Source organism: Passer domesticus, chromosome 8 (assembly GCF_036417665.1).
Source record: "Passer domesticus isolate bPasDom1 chromosome 8, bPasDom1.hap1, whole genome shotgun sequence".
In the NCBI taxonomy this organism is placed as follows: Eukaryota; Metazoa; Chordata; class Aves; order Passeriformes; family Passeridae; genus Passer; species Passer domesticus.
In genome coordinates, this window is record NC_087481.1 from 43,975,103 (window position 1) to 43,993,008 (window position 17,906).

Sequence of the window (17,906 nt, forward strand, 5' to 3'; positions counted from 1 at the left end):
ATTCTATGGATTACTTCCCTTTGAATATTAGGAATCATATTTTAATAAGGGAAGTGGAGATGATTTGCTTTTTATTCTCTGTCTTGACAGAAGAGGATCAGAAAGGGAGAACTTGTTTCTGTTCCTTATGCATCACTGGCCAAATTGTTTCCACATTTCTAGTCTAATCTAAATTACACTTGTGTGATTCCAGACCATGAGAGAAGAGATGCAAGACTCAAACTGAGAGACCTCTTGTAGCTTGCTCTTGAAAGTTTCAAAAAGTAATATTGAACTCCTCCAGGCTCCCTTACTTTCCTACCCTCTTTTCCCAAAGAAATTTGTTAGGGATGTAGGAAGTGGTTGTTCATACAGCTCAACAAGGTCTTGCCAGGCCTCCTCAGAACTAGGTTAAGTGCAGATCCTTCCAATAACCAATGAATGCATATTAATCTTATTAATGAAATAATATTTTTTCTTCACCTGTTTGAGGAGGAATATGAGGTCTCTTGCCTAATAAAAACTGATTACCATCTCAAATCAGAGATCCAGTTAGTTCAGTTATTCTGTCTCTGCCACTGGTCAATAGTATATGACTGAACAACATTATATGAACACAGCATGTACAGTGCGATATCTCCTCACTTTTAGAAATCAGCATTTTGCTGTGATTACAAAAAACCCTTGTTAAGTACTGAAGAGAGAACAGGAGTCTGAAAAGATGAGTTCTCTAAATGACTCTTCCCTTGAATTGCTTTGTGCCCTCAGGCAATTCACAAAGGTTGTGACTCATTTACCAAGTCAGTATGAAAATATTCGTCAGACTTTGCGAGTTGGTGGGGTCTCAGTGCCCTTCTAAAGCTGTGTGTCACTGCAGCAAAGCTTGTGAGACAACAGCTTTAAAATCTGCTATGACCAATAAGGGAAAAATGTGCCTTAGAAATGCTCTCACATCTTGAAAACCAAATAGACAAGCTTAGATCCAGGGAATTTTGCACAGAGTAGAAATTACAAATTCTATGTAGTCATATTAAAGTAACTTCTTTTGTTTATATTTTATATAAAAATAGCAGAAGAGCTGGTGGGCAGAGAACAATAGAGTAAGTACCTCTCAAACAAATGTTCAACAAAAATTAGCAGTCCCATAACACAGACAAAGAAACTAGTTTAGCTTCATCTGAAACACAAAGGTTTTTCTCAGAACTTGTTATGTTCAAAAGTCTTTACAGCATTTTAAAGGAGTATGCTATAAATTCTTTCTTACTAAATTTACAAGACTTATGAGTTTTTCTTTATTTGAAAATTGATTTCAGGAACCTCTAAGGTATACACAGGTTTTGGGAACATTATTTATCATTTTTCTATTTTGAAGATACTATGGTGAATCCATCAGTATGCCCTCTTGTTTCACAGTAGTTTCCCAAGATATTTTTTGAAGAGTTTTGCAAAATTAGAAAAGAGTAATATAGTCCTACAGAAAAGAACTGTATCTTATGCTATCTCTCAATTTCTCTTTATTCTTCCATCTACAGGAAAAATAATAAAAATGAAGAAAACTAATTTATGCAGAGAATTGCACATATAAGTGGAAAAATATGTAAGTTTTCTTGCTATATTCCAACAAATTGCATATTATTCATCAATAATATTATCCAGTCATGTGGAATATTAAATAATAGGTTGGCTGCCTTCCATAAATTTCATAGAATTTTCCTTTTGTACTTAAAAAAGTTTTACCGCTTCAGTGAGAAAAAGGTCAATCAGAGAAGTTAAATAATTTCCTTCACTATGTCAGAGTAGAGATTTTACATATGTATCTTACATAATGGAGTTCTGTCTTGCTTCATTTGATAGACTCTCCTCTTCTGCTTTGTCTGCTACTTAATATGGTGATATATTTTCCTCTAAAACCTTCCAGGCATCTTTCAAATTATGAAAAATAAATTTTGTTCATTATAAAACTGTAATTTATCTAGTGACAAATTGTCACACAACCCCTAATACATGTGTAGACTGGTATTTTTCCCTTGTTCTTTAGAGTATCATGATCAAAGCTTATAACAGCTGCATTTGGTTTTGCTCAGAAAATGTAACAATTAACAGTAAAAATTTATTTTTTATAAAGGTTTCCCTTCAATATCACCTGCTATATAAAGGTATATGCAGGGTTTTTTTGCAAAATATTGCTTGATCAGCAAATTTCTTCCTATCAAAACCAGTGTTACTATATGGCAGCAATCTCATCAGATGTGTTTGCCTGTACAGAAAAGCTGACCAGAAATGTTATTTTCCAAAATATATTTTTTTCTAAAAAAGCTATTTTCCAAAGTAATAGTTTGCTTTTTGAGTGTAGTGGCAGAGGAAATGCATTCCAATCAATTTTTGTTGTATAAATTTCTCTGTGAAGAACAGGACTAAAATCTGCTCTTTGCCTCAGTCTTTTGAGAGCAGCATGAAAGTCCCTAAATGAAATGGCTGGGATCACAAGCAGCTGTGGCACATGAGCTGCCTCCATCCACAGTAAATCATCAAGTCACCATATTGCATAATCATAACAAATACTTCCCAGAATATTATTTCTTGGCTCAATGGACTCATATGCTTTGGTTATCTATTAGAAACTGGGGAATTCCACCTGCAAATCCATTCTCTAAGTGTAATTTCATTATAGTTTGCTTTGTGCAATGGCCACAGTAACAGTCAAGTTAAAGAGAATGTTCTTATGGTTGTCAGGAAAGTGATGCAGACCACAAGTAACCAAATCCAGAAAATAAATTCTGCTATGTCAGGCAAACTATTTTATTACTAGGTCTCTAAAAGCAAAAAAACAATACAGTAGAAGAATGCTCTAACACAACATCAGCATAACTGGTAAAAATCTAGAAGGGTATAACAAGAATATCTGACATACTATAGCTGCATAAACTCAGTCCAGTTGCCAGCTGTTTCATGCCAACATCTGTACTAATAGTGGACTATCAATACCATTCTTTTTAATTAAAAAAAACCCAAACTCCAATAAACAAACAAAAAACCCCAACAAACCAAATTCTAGATTAATTTCTTAGGTTTGCTTCACAGACTCAAACCTGTCTTCCCAAAGCTACGAATTTAGTTAGAGTAAGAACACACCTAGGCAAGCCAGAGAGAATTTGACAAAGACACTTTTCTAACTTATGCTTATGACAAAAACTATCCCTCTTTCTTCCAGTGTGTGGTAAGGGATTAAGAATGCCTACTCCTAGTTCGTAGAGCACTCTGAGAAGTAGAAAAGCCAGATAAATATTACATTTTATTTTGAATAATGTTCCAAAAGTAATTCTTGCTTTATTGTGCATGTGCCTGCTCACCTGCAGAGGTCTGTGTATCTGGGAGTGAAACTGAAAGTTTGGTTGGACTCGATGATCTCAAAGCTCTTTTCCAACCTAGTCAATTCTGTGATTCAGTGGTTACAGGCCAGAAGAAGTGCTCTTTGGTTGAATTATATCATTACATTACAGCATTGAAACATATCTTTCACTAACATCCAACTAAATTAATTGCAATGAGTGCTATGCTCTGCTGTCATGAGTTCTGTAACCATAATGTGGTCCGTGAATTAATGAGTGATTAATCAGAAAATCAGGGCTACCAGCCTCCTTAGATACCCAGAAGGTTACTTAAAGTCAGAGTTGAGTGTCTGATACTGTTCAGGTGCTTAGCAGTGGCTTGAATACAGTAGTGTTTCCATCAAAGAACAGGTTAGGGTTCAGAAAACCACAAAGCCCAGAGCCCCAAACACGCTGCAGCTACAAAAGGCACGCCAAGGAGAGCAGAGCATAACATCCAGCAACTCACCTGAGCAAAAAAAAATGCTGCAGCTTAATTTCTTCGCTTCAAGGGAATGAGCTTTCCCACTCGAGGCTCTCTCCCTCCCAGGGCAGCCCAGTGCCAGAGCATTATCTCCTGCAGTAAAGGACACCATTTCACACATCATCACCTCCCTGGCCAAAGGTGGTAAGACAGCCCCACTTCCATCAAGCCCTGGTTGTCCCCAAATACAGAAGAGGGCTTGCATTATAGAGTGGGTGAAGTGCCATGCATGCCAAGGTTGACAAATTACCATGACACAATGAAGTAATATCAACCACCACAACAATACAAGGATCAAATAGAATTTGTTTGCTAAAGGGATGTGAGTTTTGTTGTGCAGAAGCATCCTGAAACTCCCATCCTGCTCTTCCTGCTGACATTTACCTGCCCATCACAGCTGCAACCTGTGATAATAAGCAAATTGCCACTCAATCCTCATCAAATCTCTAAGTTCAGCCACCTGTATGTTCTGAACCCAGAATGCATGACTGGGCTCTGAATTTCCTGGAACTTAATCAGATGATTCTGAGTAAAAGTGAGATACAGACACATGGAAATGTAAGGGGAAAATGCATTTATAAAGGTTGTTAAATGATTTATATCACATTAGTTGTTTTAATGCTTAACTTAGTGCATCAAGGGAACTATTTAATTAAGTTTTATCCAAAAGAGCCCAACTATTAGCATGTTATAACAGGACTGGGAAATGTAACTATATTCTCAGCTGAGGCTTTAATATAAATATGTAAGATTGACCTGCCTGCCTCCAAGTAAGACACTAAGGAATGAATTTATAGTTATCTTTGCAAAAAAACCCCAGAAAATGTATATTATAACGTAACTCATGTAGCAGTTGTCCATCTATATTTATATAAAACCCCAATTGCTGGGAGTAAAAAGATAGAAATAATCTATTCATACACTCACACAAAGTTATAGATACACCTATTGGCAATTTAAATGTACTAGGTTTTACATGTTATCCTCCAGGTCAATTCTGAAGTCTGAATTTGATTTTTCCATCGACAAAGAATCTGTGTGTCATGCCTGTGGTTATTTCAGCCCTTGGGAATGATTCCAGTCAGGTAATCACTTGGGAAAGTGTGATTTACCAGAGGACTGTTTTTGCTTTAGTTCAAAGGTCTATTAGCAAATACACAGGAAAATTGCAGCTTTGGAGGGACAATAATATAGGGGATTATAAAATGCTGTAATTCAAGGGACACAACTATTTGAAGACATGAAGTGTTCCTTTTCTAAGTACCATTAGCAAAATGAGAGTAACAAAATGGCCTTATTTTAGAATCTGATCTATCTGGCCTACCCTTGTTAATTAGTAAGAATGTTACTAAATAAATAAAACTCCCAATTTCCTTCAAGAAAGAACTTGCTAAGATCTGAAAATTATAATTAAAAAATTATTTAACAGGTTTCATTACATATGACATATCAGAGAGAAACAAGTTATGAAATACATCTGAGACATCAATTTCATCCCATCTCTGTGGGCCAGACATGAGATACAAATTTCTAGAGGTGTGAGTGGGATGTTGAAGGATCTCTCATTAATGGCATTTGTGTGAAAAATCCAAAGTGGTTTTTCCGGGGAAAATAAAAATATAAAACCTGCAGGTTTGCATTTAAAACAATCTAATTGAAACATTTTGTTCAGTAAATCTCACAGAAGTTGCAGGTAGGATTTCTTGAATTACTAGAATTCCTGCTTCTGAAGGGCTCATGTCTCAGAAATATGGAAGGTTGCCTCCCTGCTTTTACAAAAGGCACAGCTGTGTGTTTCACTGCAAAGTGCATTAAGGCACAAGAGAAATAGCTTTCCTTTAGTCTTGCAATGTGTTAAGCATACCCCAGGTATGTAACAAATAATAAATAAAATAACAGTGTAAGTGTGTCTGGGATTAGAATACTGTTACCATACTCTGGAGTCTCTGTCATGCTCTTTCATCTCATTCTTGACAGCTCTCTTGCCAGTTCACATCACAGTTTGAGAAAGATCTGCCAGAACATGAGAACAAGAAACCCAGGATCTATTTTTTATTAACTTGCTCTTTGCATTGGTGAATCTCAACAAGACCTTTGAATACAGCTTGTGAGTACTGACCAGTGCAGAAATGGAGTGCAGTGTCTAACATTCCTTTCCCATGAATTCTTAATCTGTCCTCTAAAGGAACGGGCAAAATACATATTCTCAAGCTTTTCCTGCCCTTTATCTGCTTTAATCCTTTGCTTGTGTATGACTGCATATATTCTGAAATATACTGCATATTTCAGAAAAGCCTGGAGAGGAGGTCTGCCTCTAACCACAGTTATCTGGGATGTAGCAATTTGGCACATACAGGAAAGTGGATGCAAACTGTAATAAATCCTGGGACTCACCTGGCATGGCACTGATGGAGTTAAACACAGTCCCAAGCACTGTGATTGCTCCACCTTTATATTTTATCTGACAGTTCTCTTTCTCTCCCTGGATTGACATGTAGCCCTTTTGCTCTGTCTGTTCACATTACACAGTAACTCCTCTGGTGTCTCTTTCAATTTTTTCCATGCAAACGCATTCCCTGTCACACATTAAAATTTGTGCACAGAAGATATCCTTAGACTCACTGATGCTTTGGCACACCTACCTTTATTAAGAAATACTTAATAATAAAAAATACTGATTATTAAATGTCTGGACAAAAAAATTAGGAACATCTACAAACGTTAATTTTCATCACGTAGGTATTAATAGACTGCTAGCATAACATTTCCCTGTGGAGGACCCCTGAATTCTTCTATGGCTGAGCTGGTTTCAGTGTTTAAATCAGCAAGCAGAGGAACCCCCAGCAACATAAAGTGATGGTGACAAAGGCTTTGCTAAGAAAATAGATACAGATTTGTGAGAAAAGACCATACCTGTCCTCAGGCAGGGGCAGACAAAGAAAACATTACCTCTAGTACTACAGGTTATATTGCTACATCCAGAAAGACTTGGTGGATCTCTTAATCTCCAAGGAGAATTAGCAGGTAGATTTGATATGAGGACATTCAGGATTTGAGACTGAGAAGTTAAGATATCCCTGAATAAGTCTTTAGTGCTCCTCCTCTTTCCCCAGATGACTTTGGATGTGATTTGAGCTGACACCCACAGTTGTGTGTTTGAACAGCTTTATTCAGTGCTAGGTTACAGTTTACACATCAGCTTCCCAGACCTAAAAATCATGAAACCCATGATTATGTTTGTCAGCCCATCCTGAGTTTTTACTTCATTATGAAATTTATTGAAAAAGAAATATTGAGCACTTTTTTTCCCCTTTCAGATATTTTAAGTGTACAGAAAAACTTACTTCCTCCCAGAGGATTTGTGTCTCTCTATCAGCAATAGCTCATAAAACGAAAAGCTTATTTTAAGAACGTTGCACAACTAAGTTATTGCTTGTTAGTATATGGTTTTTTCCTTTTTGATTTTAAAACACATAACGGCAATATAAATGAAAACACATATAAAAAACCCTCCATGATCTATATACTTTCCACTGAAAACTTAAACATTTAAAATGAATGAATTCTGAAAGAAACAGCTTTGAGTGTTATTGACTGAAAAAGCAGATGGTACAAGGATACATTAGTGTCACAGAGCATTATCTTCATCCTTAGGAGTAGAGATGGCATCTCAATGATGAACTGGGCTTTTTTCAATGGTTTCTAGGTGATTCAAGTCATAAAACATAAAACCCCTGCTTCTTACTGAAGTTGTGCACCAAAGAAATTAATGTATCTATGATTTACTCTTTGCATATAGATTACTTCTCTAAGGGGAAAATTCAGCTTACAGCTGATAAGTCATTTAAATCTCACCTAAAACCTTAAAATAGGGTGTAAGTATGACTTAAATAATGCATGAACCTTAAGCTAGCCTTTGCAGAAGGGTAAATTCAGTTTCTTTAACCTTAACACACTAGAAATGTTTTCAATTATAGGGATGATGAAGGTTTGGCATATGGAGATACCTACTTGTCTCTTTCAATTTACTGTCTTTCTAGAAGCCTGAATATTTTTCCATTGCATAGCCATGTGAACTATGCTAATAAAAATAATTATTGAGTATTTCCAAACAATGTTTACAATTATCCAAACATAACGTGCTAATCTGTGCCAGCTCCAGATTGCATTCTGTGGAAATTTGGTGCAATTAGAGAATCTGGTACTTTTCATATCTTCCCACCAGGGCAGGTTGTAGCAAGGGCCCTTCTCACAGGTTGCAAGTGACAGGAGAAGAGGAATTAGCCTCCAGTTGCACCAGCAGAGGTTTAGATTAGAGATTGGGAAATATTTCTTCACTGAAAGGGTGGCCAGGCATTGGAGCAAGCTGCCCAGGGAAGGGGTGGAATTGCCATTTCTGGGAGTGTTGATAAAATGTCTGCACTTGAGGAATGGTTTGGTGGTAATATGGTGGTGCTGGGTTAAGAGTGGGCTTGATGATCTTGGGGGTCTTTTCCTGGTTTAAGACTCTGTTTTAAGGCTTATAGTGTCTTACCCTAGACTCTACCATTCCCCAACCCAGAAAGCAGCAGCAGCCAGGATGAGGCAGGAAGGAAGCTCCCCCTTCTCTCCCATCCAGCCGGAATTTTCACAAGAAAAACAAACTAGAAAAAAAACCCCCATGTGAACAAACCAATTAAAGGAATCCTATTCATCACAGAAATACATTTCATGAAAACAAAATTATTTTTATTAAGCACATTATTCTCTTTACATCAGTCTTAAGATATTTTGCTAGACAGACTGCAGGAATATTAAATCCCTTTTCTGGCTTCACTCTCAGGTCACCCTTGTCTCTTACCCCATTTCCCATCTTCTCAAACACACAGGAATGGAAAATCCTGTGTCACTGTGTGTCTGTGATGGAAGCAGGAAGTTCCCACTCCAATATGACACTTTAATCTTCATTAACTTTCACCTACTTTAAAAGAAACTCCTTGGGACAAAATCCAACACTCCAAGTCTGTGTAAGAGCTCCCCAGGGTTTGCAGTGCAGCCAGACATTGGACGTGTGTCTGGATGGCTCCGCACGGAGAGCAGCTGTGTGCCAGCAGGATGGAGGAGCGAGGTGACCACGTGAGTCTGTCTGCTGCCTCCTGATCAAGGTTAAAATAATTTATACTAAATTGCCATCTGAGACTGGGCCTTGATCCAAGCATGCACACCAGTCTGCAGTGTCCTCTTGCTAAAGAAGATGCTGAGAGCGCGGGGCCGTGCCCTCAGCACAGCAAAGAGTCCGTGTGCCTATGTCTGAATTTCTCATGCATTTCAGATGAGAAGGTGGCATGAAGACATGCCCGTGGCAGCCCAATAGCCTTTGGAACTGGGATGTACCTACTCCCTCCAGGAAGCCACTAATCACACCTCAAAGACAAACAGCACAGTTATTCCTTAAAAATAAACAGGGGAGATTCTGGAGATCTCTCCAGACTGTCCAGCCTTTCCCTGCCTTGCACCATTTACCTTGTGATAATTCGAACTACTCACATAAGAATTGCCATCCAACCATGGAGAAAAGTCACTTGTTCCTGTATATCTGTCACCCTGTCTTTTATATCACAGCTGGAGGAACATACAGGAGCAATAGGGAACTTTATTGTGGGATGCTATTAAGAAAAAAAAAAAAAAAAGAATTTATTTGCTTTAGTTCCTGAAGTGTTTTTTGTTACTAATCTATTATTAAAAAAAAAATTAACATTATTTTAAAATGACAATCAAAGTTTAGTAAAACTGGTGATAAACAGTAAACTGAAATTAGCCACAAAAGAGAACTCATTTTGTTCAAAATGGGCACTGGAATAATTTACTTTGACAAAAATACTAAGTAAGTATGAAAGTTCACAGACTTCAAATATGCTGTTGTTTATGTACTACTATGCATTTACAAGAAGATGGCAAAAGATTATTTGCCTTTAAATGTTTAAGTTGATAACAGAGGAAAAAGTTATCAAATAAGAAAATGTTCCTACAATACCTTAACTAGTGGGTGCAAGATGATTCATGCTTGCCATGAAGGGTCCGTGTGACAAAATGTGACAATAGCAATGCATATGGATAAAGGCATTACAGGCACCCACAGTGAGCACATTGGGATTCTCATCTCAGTACTGTTCTGATGAATAGAACCAAAACAATCCCCTTCCAAGTGGCAAACATGTCTGCTTTGAATAATCCATTCAGCCCAGTCAAACTGCAGATGAGCTTCTGGAGTCTGTGAAGACAAGCTGAAAAAAAGGAGATTCTTGCTTATTTATTTAATATTGAAATGAGAGGAGACAAACTAAAATGAGGTCACAAAAACCCATTTTTAATGGGTCCAGTTATGAGTCAAACTGTGATTTGCCAGTAAAAGGGGGAAGAGCCAGTGAAATGCCTTTTGAGTAAACCCTTGGAGTATCTGATAAGCAGGGGCAGGACCAGGTAGGCACCACCTGTTAAAGGTGGGATTTGTCTCACCTACTTCAGCCATCTGGAAGTCAGGCATAAGGTATGAGCCATTTGCTAGGTTGTCTTTAGAGATAGTGGAGAGAGCAAGGCTTTCAAAGAGGGTGATAAATCCTGCCTGTCTCAGGAATGGACAAATTTTTGATTTAAAGTCTATTGCCTGTAAGGTCACTTTTTGTCTCTCTGTGATAAGCTTGATTTAGATACCTAACATTTAAATAGCTGTAATTAGTAAAGATTAGTACTTTAAATGCTCCAGCTGCTTAATGAAATACAGACTCCTTCTCTTCTGAAAGCCAGGTTTGTCAGTGGAAGTAGGTGGTACAGATTTCAGCTGATGGTGAAAAAAGGTCAACATCCAACAACTGCCTGTTCAATGTGAGACTCAGTTTAGGCACAAGGGGATGTTGAGCTCCAAAATATTGGTAAATGGTGGCATCCTGACTCCTCCTCTATTGGTCAGTTCAGGAGATAACAAGGGACTTCCTTGTGACACAGCCTTATGTATCAAAAGAAAAAAAAAATAAGCATGTCACATTGAATATTTATAAACCTAATGTTTCAGGCTGATTTTTTTTTCTTGTGACAGCTTAGACAAGTGGAAATAGGCTGGTTACTTGAGCAGAAATTAAATGAAACACAGTGAGAAGTGGCAGGTTTCCTCTTCTGTGTAGGTTAATGAGACCCTGTAGGACAGCAAGAAGGTGGTTTTAGCTGTTCTGATTAGCTTGACCTAAAAGCCACTTCATGATTCACACACAGAAAATGTAATTTAAAATGATCAAATTGATGTTCAAATAAAGACTATTTAACAATAGAAATTTTGAAATACCCTCTTTCCCAGCTTCTTCTTCTTCCAACCTCATGCCAGGTTTTATTGAATATAATGTTCTGGGCTGTGAACAACTCCCACCAGCACTCGTGTATGTTTTAAGACACAGGGGAATTTTTCAGAACTCTTGCAAGTCCTATCTTCAAATACACTGGCTCTAAATTCAGGACTACCACACCTCACCCTTTCTTATGCCTCCCTGCTGAGCTCCACAGCAGTTTGTGTGAGGGGTCCCTGTGCTGGGCTTGCTCGTGCAATCTCTTTGGGAAGGAGCTTGCTAGAAGCCTGCACTGCATGGGAGTGCACTGCTGAATGCCTGCTTTCGGGAAGCTGGCCTGGAAACCCACTGGGAATTCTCTTGTTAGAGCTGAACACTGTCCCTGCCAGGTTTTCTCCTACTGCTAGCTATTTTTATTGGTGGTGCAACTTCATTGCTGATAGAGAACTACTGGCATTTTAATCAGGGTCATTTCATTCTAATCTGACTGCTGTTGAAAAGGGCAAAAAAGGATGTATTTGATCCATCCTTCTTGCAAGGCAGAATTTTTCTTGTTGAATACTACAGAGCCAGAGAGGTAAGACTCTTCAGATGATTAGAAACTGAATTCTACAAATAGTGGTTTGAAATGAAACATAAGCTGCAGGTTCTGCTATAATGAGAGCAACAGTTTGGACAAGTCAAAGAAAGTTGAGACATATATATGTAATGCAAATCTGCACATTAAGTGCTCTTTTTAGTTCTAAAGAATTCTCTTTCTGTGTGCTCGAAACATATTTGGACAAGGGATATCAAAAAAGCATAGGAGCCAGTTCCTTTTCTTTCCTCCCCCATTAGTATATAGCCTGAAGTCTTTTCTAGGCCAGAAAAAATGCATCTCCTTAATGTGGTCATTGTCCTATAGCAAATTAGTAGACATCATCAAATCATTCATTCTACTGAAGGCCATTTCCAATCTATCTCATTAGCACAATGTTCAATCCAGTTAAAGCTGAGTCAAACTAAAATGAGCAACTAATGGACTGAAACACTGCATTTCTTTTTTTTTTTTTTAATAAAAGGTCCTGAACTCAAAACACAGTATCTCAGATACAAGATCAAATTATAGATTGTAGAATTTTCTTGAGAAGGACTTTAAAAATAATGTATCTATGCCTGATTTCTTCTGAGAGAAAAAAATACTATAAAGGCATTATATTGACAAAATGCAACAAAGACCAAGTTAAATTCCAAGTTGGATCTTGGAAAAGATTAATTTTTTCTCATCTGTCTGAATATTATAAGAGTAGAGATTAAAGTCAGCCCCACCAAATACCATCCAGGTCATATTTGAATTTGAAAGCAACAGTAAACAGCATACAATCTATGCAGATATTAAAACAATACAGGCTCTGACACACATCGCAACTTGTACCTACATAGCCAAACTTTCCAGCATATGACTGGTGGAATTTGCATCTCTTGATGTGTAAGGTTCACTTGTGTAAGGTAAGTTCTAATACTCCCATGTGTAAAACAGCCAGAGAGTTGCACATTTCACTCTGGATATCATCCCTACAGTGCTCTTCTGAAATTCTGGCTACTAGTACCTCTGCTGGTGTCACAGACAAGTGATTGCAGCCTGCGGGGGTCCCAGGCCATGCTCAGCACACATCTACACGCTCAGTTACAGGCAGACATTAGGTGGCTTTGCCAAGCCAGTGGGAAGCAAATGAAATCTCCCCAGACAAGCTGTCAATTTGCTTTGCCTGGGGTAATGGACTGTGCTGATCATTCTGTGGGCTTATGCAGGGTGGACATATGCATGACCATATAATTTCTCATTTCAGAGCTGTTGTTTAACTTAAATCGCTTTCACAAGGGGGGGCGGGGGGGGAGCATGTCTGTGCAGTTCTCTTTAAAATTGTCTTGAAGAGAGCAGGAACTGACCCCATAAATACAAGGTAATTAGTGTATAGAAACATGTGGGGCTTTTGAGCCAGTAATTGCAGTATGAAAGCAATACAAAATACTTTACAGCCCTGGTGCCCAGCCTTAAAAAAAATGCCAAGAAACTGCAAAACCAGCATCACAACAACAATGGTAGAATCCTGAGAAAACTTAGCAAAACAAATTTACTTAGCTAATCCAAAAGTTTGGATTTTAATATGTTTATCTCGAAAGAGGAGAGCACATGCTCATCAAGAACAGTCTTGGAAGCGATCAAAAATACTCACTGGAAGTGGAAGACAAGGTTTACATTGTACAGACAGCACAGGTTTTAAGATAAACTACTGAAATGAGTAATAATGAAAAGTGTCAGTTTGCTTTCTGAAGAATATTTGTTGATCAAAATGATCATTGGGCTCTGACATATCAGTCAGAGTAGGTGGTCACTTCTGGCCTCCAAACCCCATGAAAATGAGTTATCAGGGGCTGGTCTCAGGAACCCATAATGTAGCAAGACCAATATTTCACTCCTCACTAAAAATGGTCAGAGTTTTGAAATGCTGCAGCAAAGAGGAGAAATGGCTACACTGTCTCTTTGGCAAGTTTGTGCAGATAAATTCTAACCCTATTTTATATTAATTTTATTATATAGAATAGATTTATATTGAACTTTATTATATCAAGCTTTTTCTGGTTTATCAAAACAATTTTACTCATGGCTAAAATAAGAGAAATTGCACTCGCTTTGTCCATGAAAAAAAATGAGAGCTTCACATAGCAATAGGCAAGCAGAGACCTAGAATTTCAGAGGCATTTGGTACAATGTTTCTTGGCAGAATTATTTTTAATATATTACTAAAATGTTTATATAGCCAGGATATGTCAAATAGGGGGCCTTCCTAAGATCTTTGAAATTATGAAACCATCAGCGTACCTGCAGCTTAGTACAAGAGAACCTTCATCCTCCCACGAGCTAATTTTACTGTCATACTTTACAACCTATAGCTGTAAGAAAATGTTTTTGTCCTTGAAAGACTGACAGTGAAAATTTGTTTCTCAATATAAGGTGATTTTTGCCACACATTTATAAAAACAGAAATGGAATATTTTCCAGATTTCATTTGCCCACAGTATTTGCTAGGAAAATGTCTATCTTGTTCAACATTTTTAACTGTGAAAAAGAAATCCTGTGAGAAAAGGAATCCTTTGGGAAGCTCTGGCTATAATAACAATGTCTGTAACTTGTGTTCTTTTGTGTGTGTGTGTTTGTGGTGGCTAAGTTTTCTTTTATTTTGAAGGAGAGATATCCTCTCTTTGTGACCAAGTTGTTTTTCTCCCTGTTCAGCTTACATTATTCGACGTTTCAGGGGGAATGACTTACAGTTCAGAGGCATTAGAGTTATGATCATCACAAGCTTTTATTTTGGTGAAATAAACACATTTCTCTGTACATCCTCTTGCCTGTCAGCACTGATGACAAAGGGGATGCTGACAACTGTCAGTGCTATTAATGTGCACTGGGGAAAGAGAAGAGAAAGGATAGAGCAAGGAGCTTTTACTATTATTGTTGGAAAATTTCTTAATCCAGTAACAAAATCCAACAGGCGAAAGCCCCAAATTTCACAGTTACAGTAATTCTATTATTCAAATGAAATTTTTGCAGTCTGTCCTCATGCTGGCATCCATCAGGAATCAATGTAAAAACCCCCACACAGACTGATAGCATTTAGGAATGAAATTTTCCCTGTGTAGAATGGAACCTCTTGCAGTCCAGTGAAGTTAATGAAATTCAAGTAACTTTTGAACGACTCAGCCTCCTGGTTACTATATCTGTCCCTGTCAGCAATCTCCAAAAGCCAGTGTGCTGGAGCCTCATGTTCAAATTTAATGTTTTCTCTGTGTTGCCATCAATGTAACCTCACAACAGATTAACTGGCTTTACATTACTGGGCAGATAGATCAGCCTATACACACAAGAAAAAGGCAAACACTGCACCAATTATTAAAGGAAGTAAAAAGGAGGACCCCAGAAACTGACTTGTCAGCCTTCCCTCTGTGCCTGGAAAGATCCTCTCAGAAGTTCTGCTAAGGCACATGGTGGACAGGGAGGAGATTTGGGACAGCCAGCACGGCTTCACCAGGGGCAAATCCTGCTGCCCAACCCAGGGGCCTTCTATGATGGAGAGATACATCAGTGGGCAAGGAAAGGTTTCAGATGACATTTGTCTGTATTTCTCTACAGCCTTTGACAGAGTCCCCAACAACATCCTCCTCTCTAAACTGTAGAGAGATGGGTTTGATATTTGGATTGTTCAGTGGATGAGGAATTGGTTGGACAGTCACATTCAGAGTGTTGTGGTCAATGGCTCAGAGACCTGATGGAAACCAGTGACAAGTGGAACCCCTCAGGGGTCCATACAGGGATGAAAACTGTTTGAAATCTTCACCCATGACAAAGACAAGTGGGATTTAGTGCACCTTCAGCAAATTTGCAGGTGGCATTAAGATGAGTGGTGGTTTGACACTCCTGAAGAAGGGGATGCCATCCAGAGGGACCTGAGCCTCATGAGGTTCAACAAAGCCAAGTGCAAGATGCTGCACTTGGATCAGGACAATCCCAGACATGAGCACAGACTGGGAGAAGAAATCATTAAGAGCAGCCCCACAGAGAAGGACTTGGGGGAGTTCTGGAGTGCTGCATCCAGCTCTGGGGTTTTTGGCACAAGAAAGAGGGAGATCCAAGTCCAGAGAATGGTCAGATAAATGATCAGAGGGCTGGGACACCTCTGCTATGACAAAAGACTGAGAGAGCTGTGTTTGCTCAGCCTGGAGAAGAGAAAGCTCCAGGGAAACCTTATTGTAGCATTTCAGTGCTTTAAGGGAGTGTACAAGGGCTTATTGCTGTTGCAATAAGACAAGGGCTAATGGTTTTAAATTAAAAGAAGGTAGATTCAGGCTGCATATAAGGAAGAAATTATTTTACAATGAGGGTGGTGAAGCATTGGAACAGGTTTCCTAGAAAAATGGTGCCCCATCCTGGAGACATTCAGGGTCAGGTTGGATGGGGCTCTGAGCAGCCTGATCTTGAATTTGTCCCTGCTCTCTGCAGGGGTTTGGGCTAGACAGCCTTGAAGGGTCCATTCCAGCCCAAACCATTCCATGAGTCTCAGCCTGCTTTTGTCCTTGTTGAGTTTTGCAGCAATGTTCTCTTCAACATTAACAACTTTTTTTTTTTGCCCCCACTGTATTGCCAGGAAAAAAGGGATGAAAGCAAAAATGACATTTCTGCGCCTGCAAGAGAGACAGCACAGCTGACAAGATGCTGTGTTGGTGACAGACTGAAGAAATCTTGTCTGGATAATGCAAAGCACAAAACAAGCCAATATTCACCCTTCAGTATCACAAAATAGAAATATATTATATTTTTCCATACTTTACTCCTTAAATTTCTTACCTTAGTGCTTTGTTCTCTATAGCAGTTAATGCTCATCTTGGTAAATTCTGACCTCTGCCATGTAAGAGGACCATCAGCTTTTGTAATCCTGGAACAGGTCAGGTATCTGAGGGCAGAAAATAAAGGTCAATTGTCTCTTTACATCATTCCTGGAAACCACAGCAGTATTACAGTGGTCTAGGTAGTTTAAACTAACCATAAGGAGAGACTCTGCCAGAAGTGCTTCTGCAATTCTGAATTTAGCTTCAGGAGACAAATAAATGCAAACAAATCAGCATGTCAGGGGCAACACACAAAAAAGAATCTCTCCCATAATAGCAATCTATTAAAATACACATAAAATTAGAAAGGAAGGGGAATCAAAAGAGAAAAAGAAGTTAAATTTTTGTGTAACTTCCTCTTTATAATGTCAATTTTGCATTATCAAAACACAATTGAACTCATCATAACTAAAGAACCTTTAAAATACTCACAATTTTCCTCTCCCCTGAAGTTTCCATGAAATAGATGCATGTGCCTGTTAAGTTATAGTTTATGATTCAGCTGGGGCAACTTAGCTCAGACATATCTTTTTGTTTGCTACAAGAACAAACAAAATTTTTTGGCAAATTAATTCTTAGTGAATGACAGCACAAGGACTTCAGTTCCCAAAGTCATAAAATTACTTTGTCTACTGCATAGCAAGCAAAGCAATGCATAGCTAGGTTTTTTATCAGGGTACAAAATTAAGGACACATGTTCTAATTGCACTTAATGCATTAACAGAAAGCATTCCCATAGTATGGAGCAAAAATAGGTTCAGCTGTGGGATGGCAGCTTTAATTGACACTCTGCAGGTGGCTCTCTATGGGTTATTGCTTCTCTCTAGTCACCCACTCATTTTTGTAGCCCTCCTAATGTGTCTGAATGCTTCGCTTCTGCAAGGTGATGCTGAGAGGACCCTGACAGCTATAGCTGATGCATTTAGCCCTGAGTTTCAGCAGTAAGGTGGTGGCTTCAATAAAAATATGGAGGAGCTTCTGGGGTGATGAGCCAGAGCATGCTGTAAGGTCATCAATCCTGATCACTGCCTGGGAACACCTGGCACTAAGAGTGTGAGATGGTTTTAGTGAAGATGGAGTGTGTATGGCATTGCATTGCATGATATAAGAGGATTATACTTGGATAAAACAAAGCCACCTGAGAACGACCAGGCTGGTTATCTTGATGCTTGTTTCCCCCATCTCTAACATTAGCTTAAGAGTCTTCACTAGCAGAGACTCCACTCCATTTCATTATATATCTGCAAGATAAACAGTTCTGTGTTCTAAGCAAGTCTCCATCACACAGGTCATTAGGGTTTACTACAATCTAAAAAGGCAATAGCTTTAGACACTTTA

The 17,906-nt window shown here is 38.5% G+C and overlaps 3 long non-coding RNA genes across 3 annotated transcripts in view; 2 read left to right on the top strand and 1 right to left on the bottom strand.

Moving 5' to 3' along the window:
• Positions 1–17,906, top strand: part of LOC135306653 (uncharacterized) — a 30,058-nt gene that overhangs the window by 8,037 nt on the left and 4,115 nt on the right. Inside the window, exon 5 of the long non-coding RNA XR_010367463.1 lies at positions 1,512–1,576. This is a non-coding gene — a long non-coding RNA (uncharacterized LOC135306653). The remainder of the gene's footprint in view (positions 1–1,511; positions 1,577–17,906) is intronic.
• LOC135305926 (uncharacterized) lies at positions 4,290–6,057 on the top strand. Its single transcript, XR_010366928.1, has 3 exons — positions 4,290–4,389; positions 4,822–4,916; positions 5,809–6,057. It is a non-coding gene; the product is annotated as an uncharacterized LOC135305926 (long non-coding RNA).
• On the bottom strand, positions 8,574–17,281 carry LOC135306651 (uncharacterized). The gene is made up of 4 exons (XR_010367460.1): positions 17,001–17,281; positions 16,528–16,633; positions 9,845–10,094; positions 8,574–9,476 (listed from the first exon to the last, which is right to left on the bottom strand). It is a non-coding gene; the product is annotated as an uncharacterized LOC135306651 (long non-coding RNA).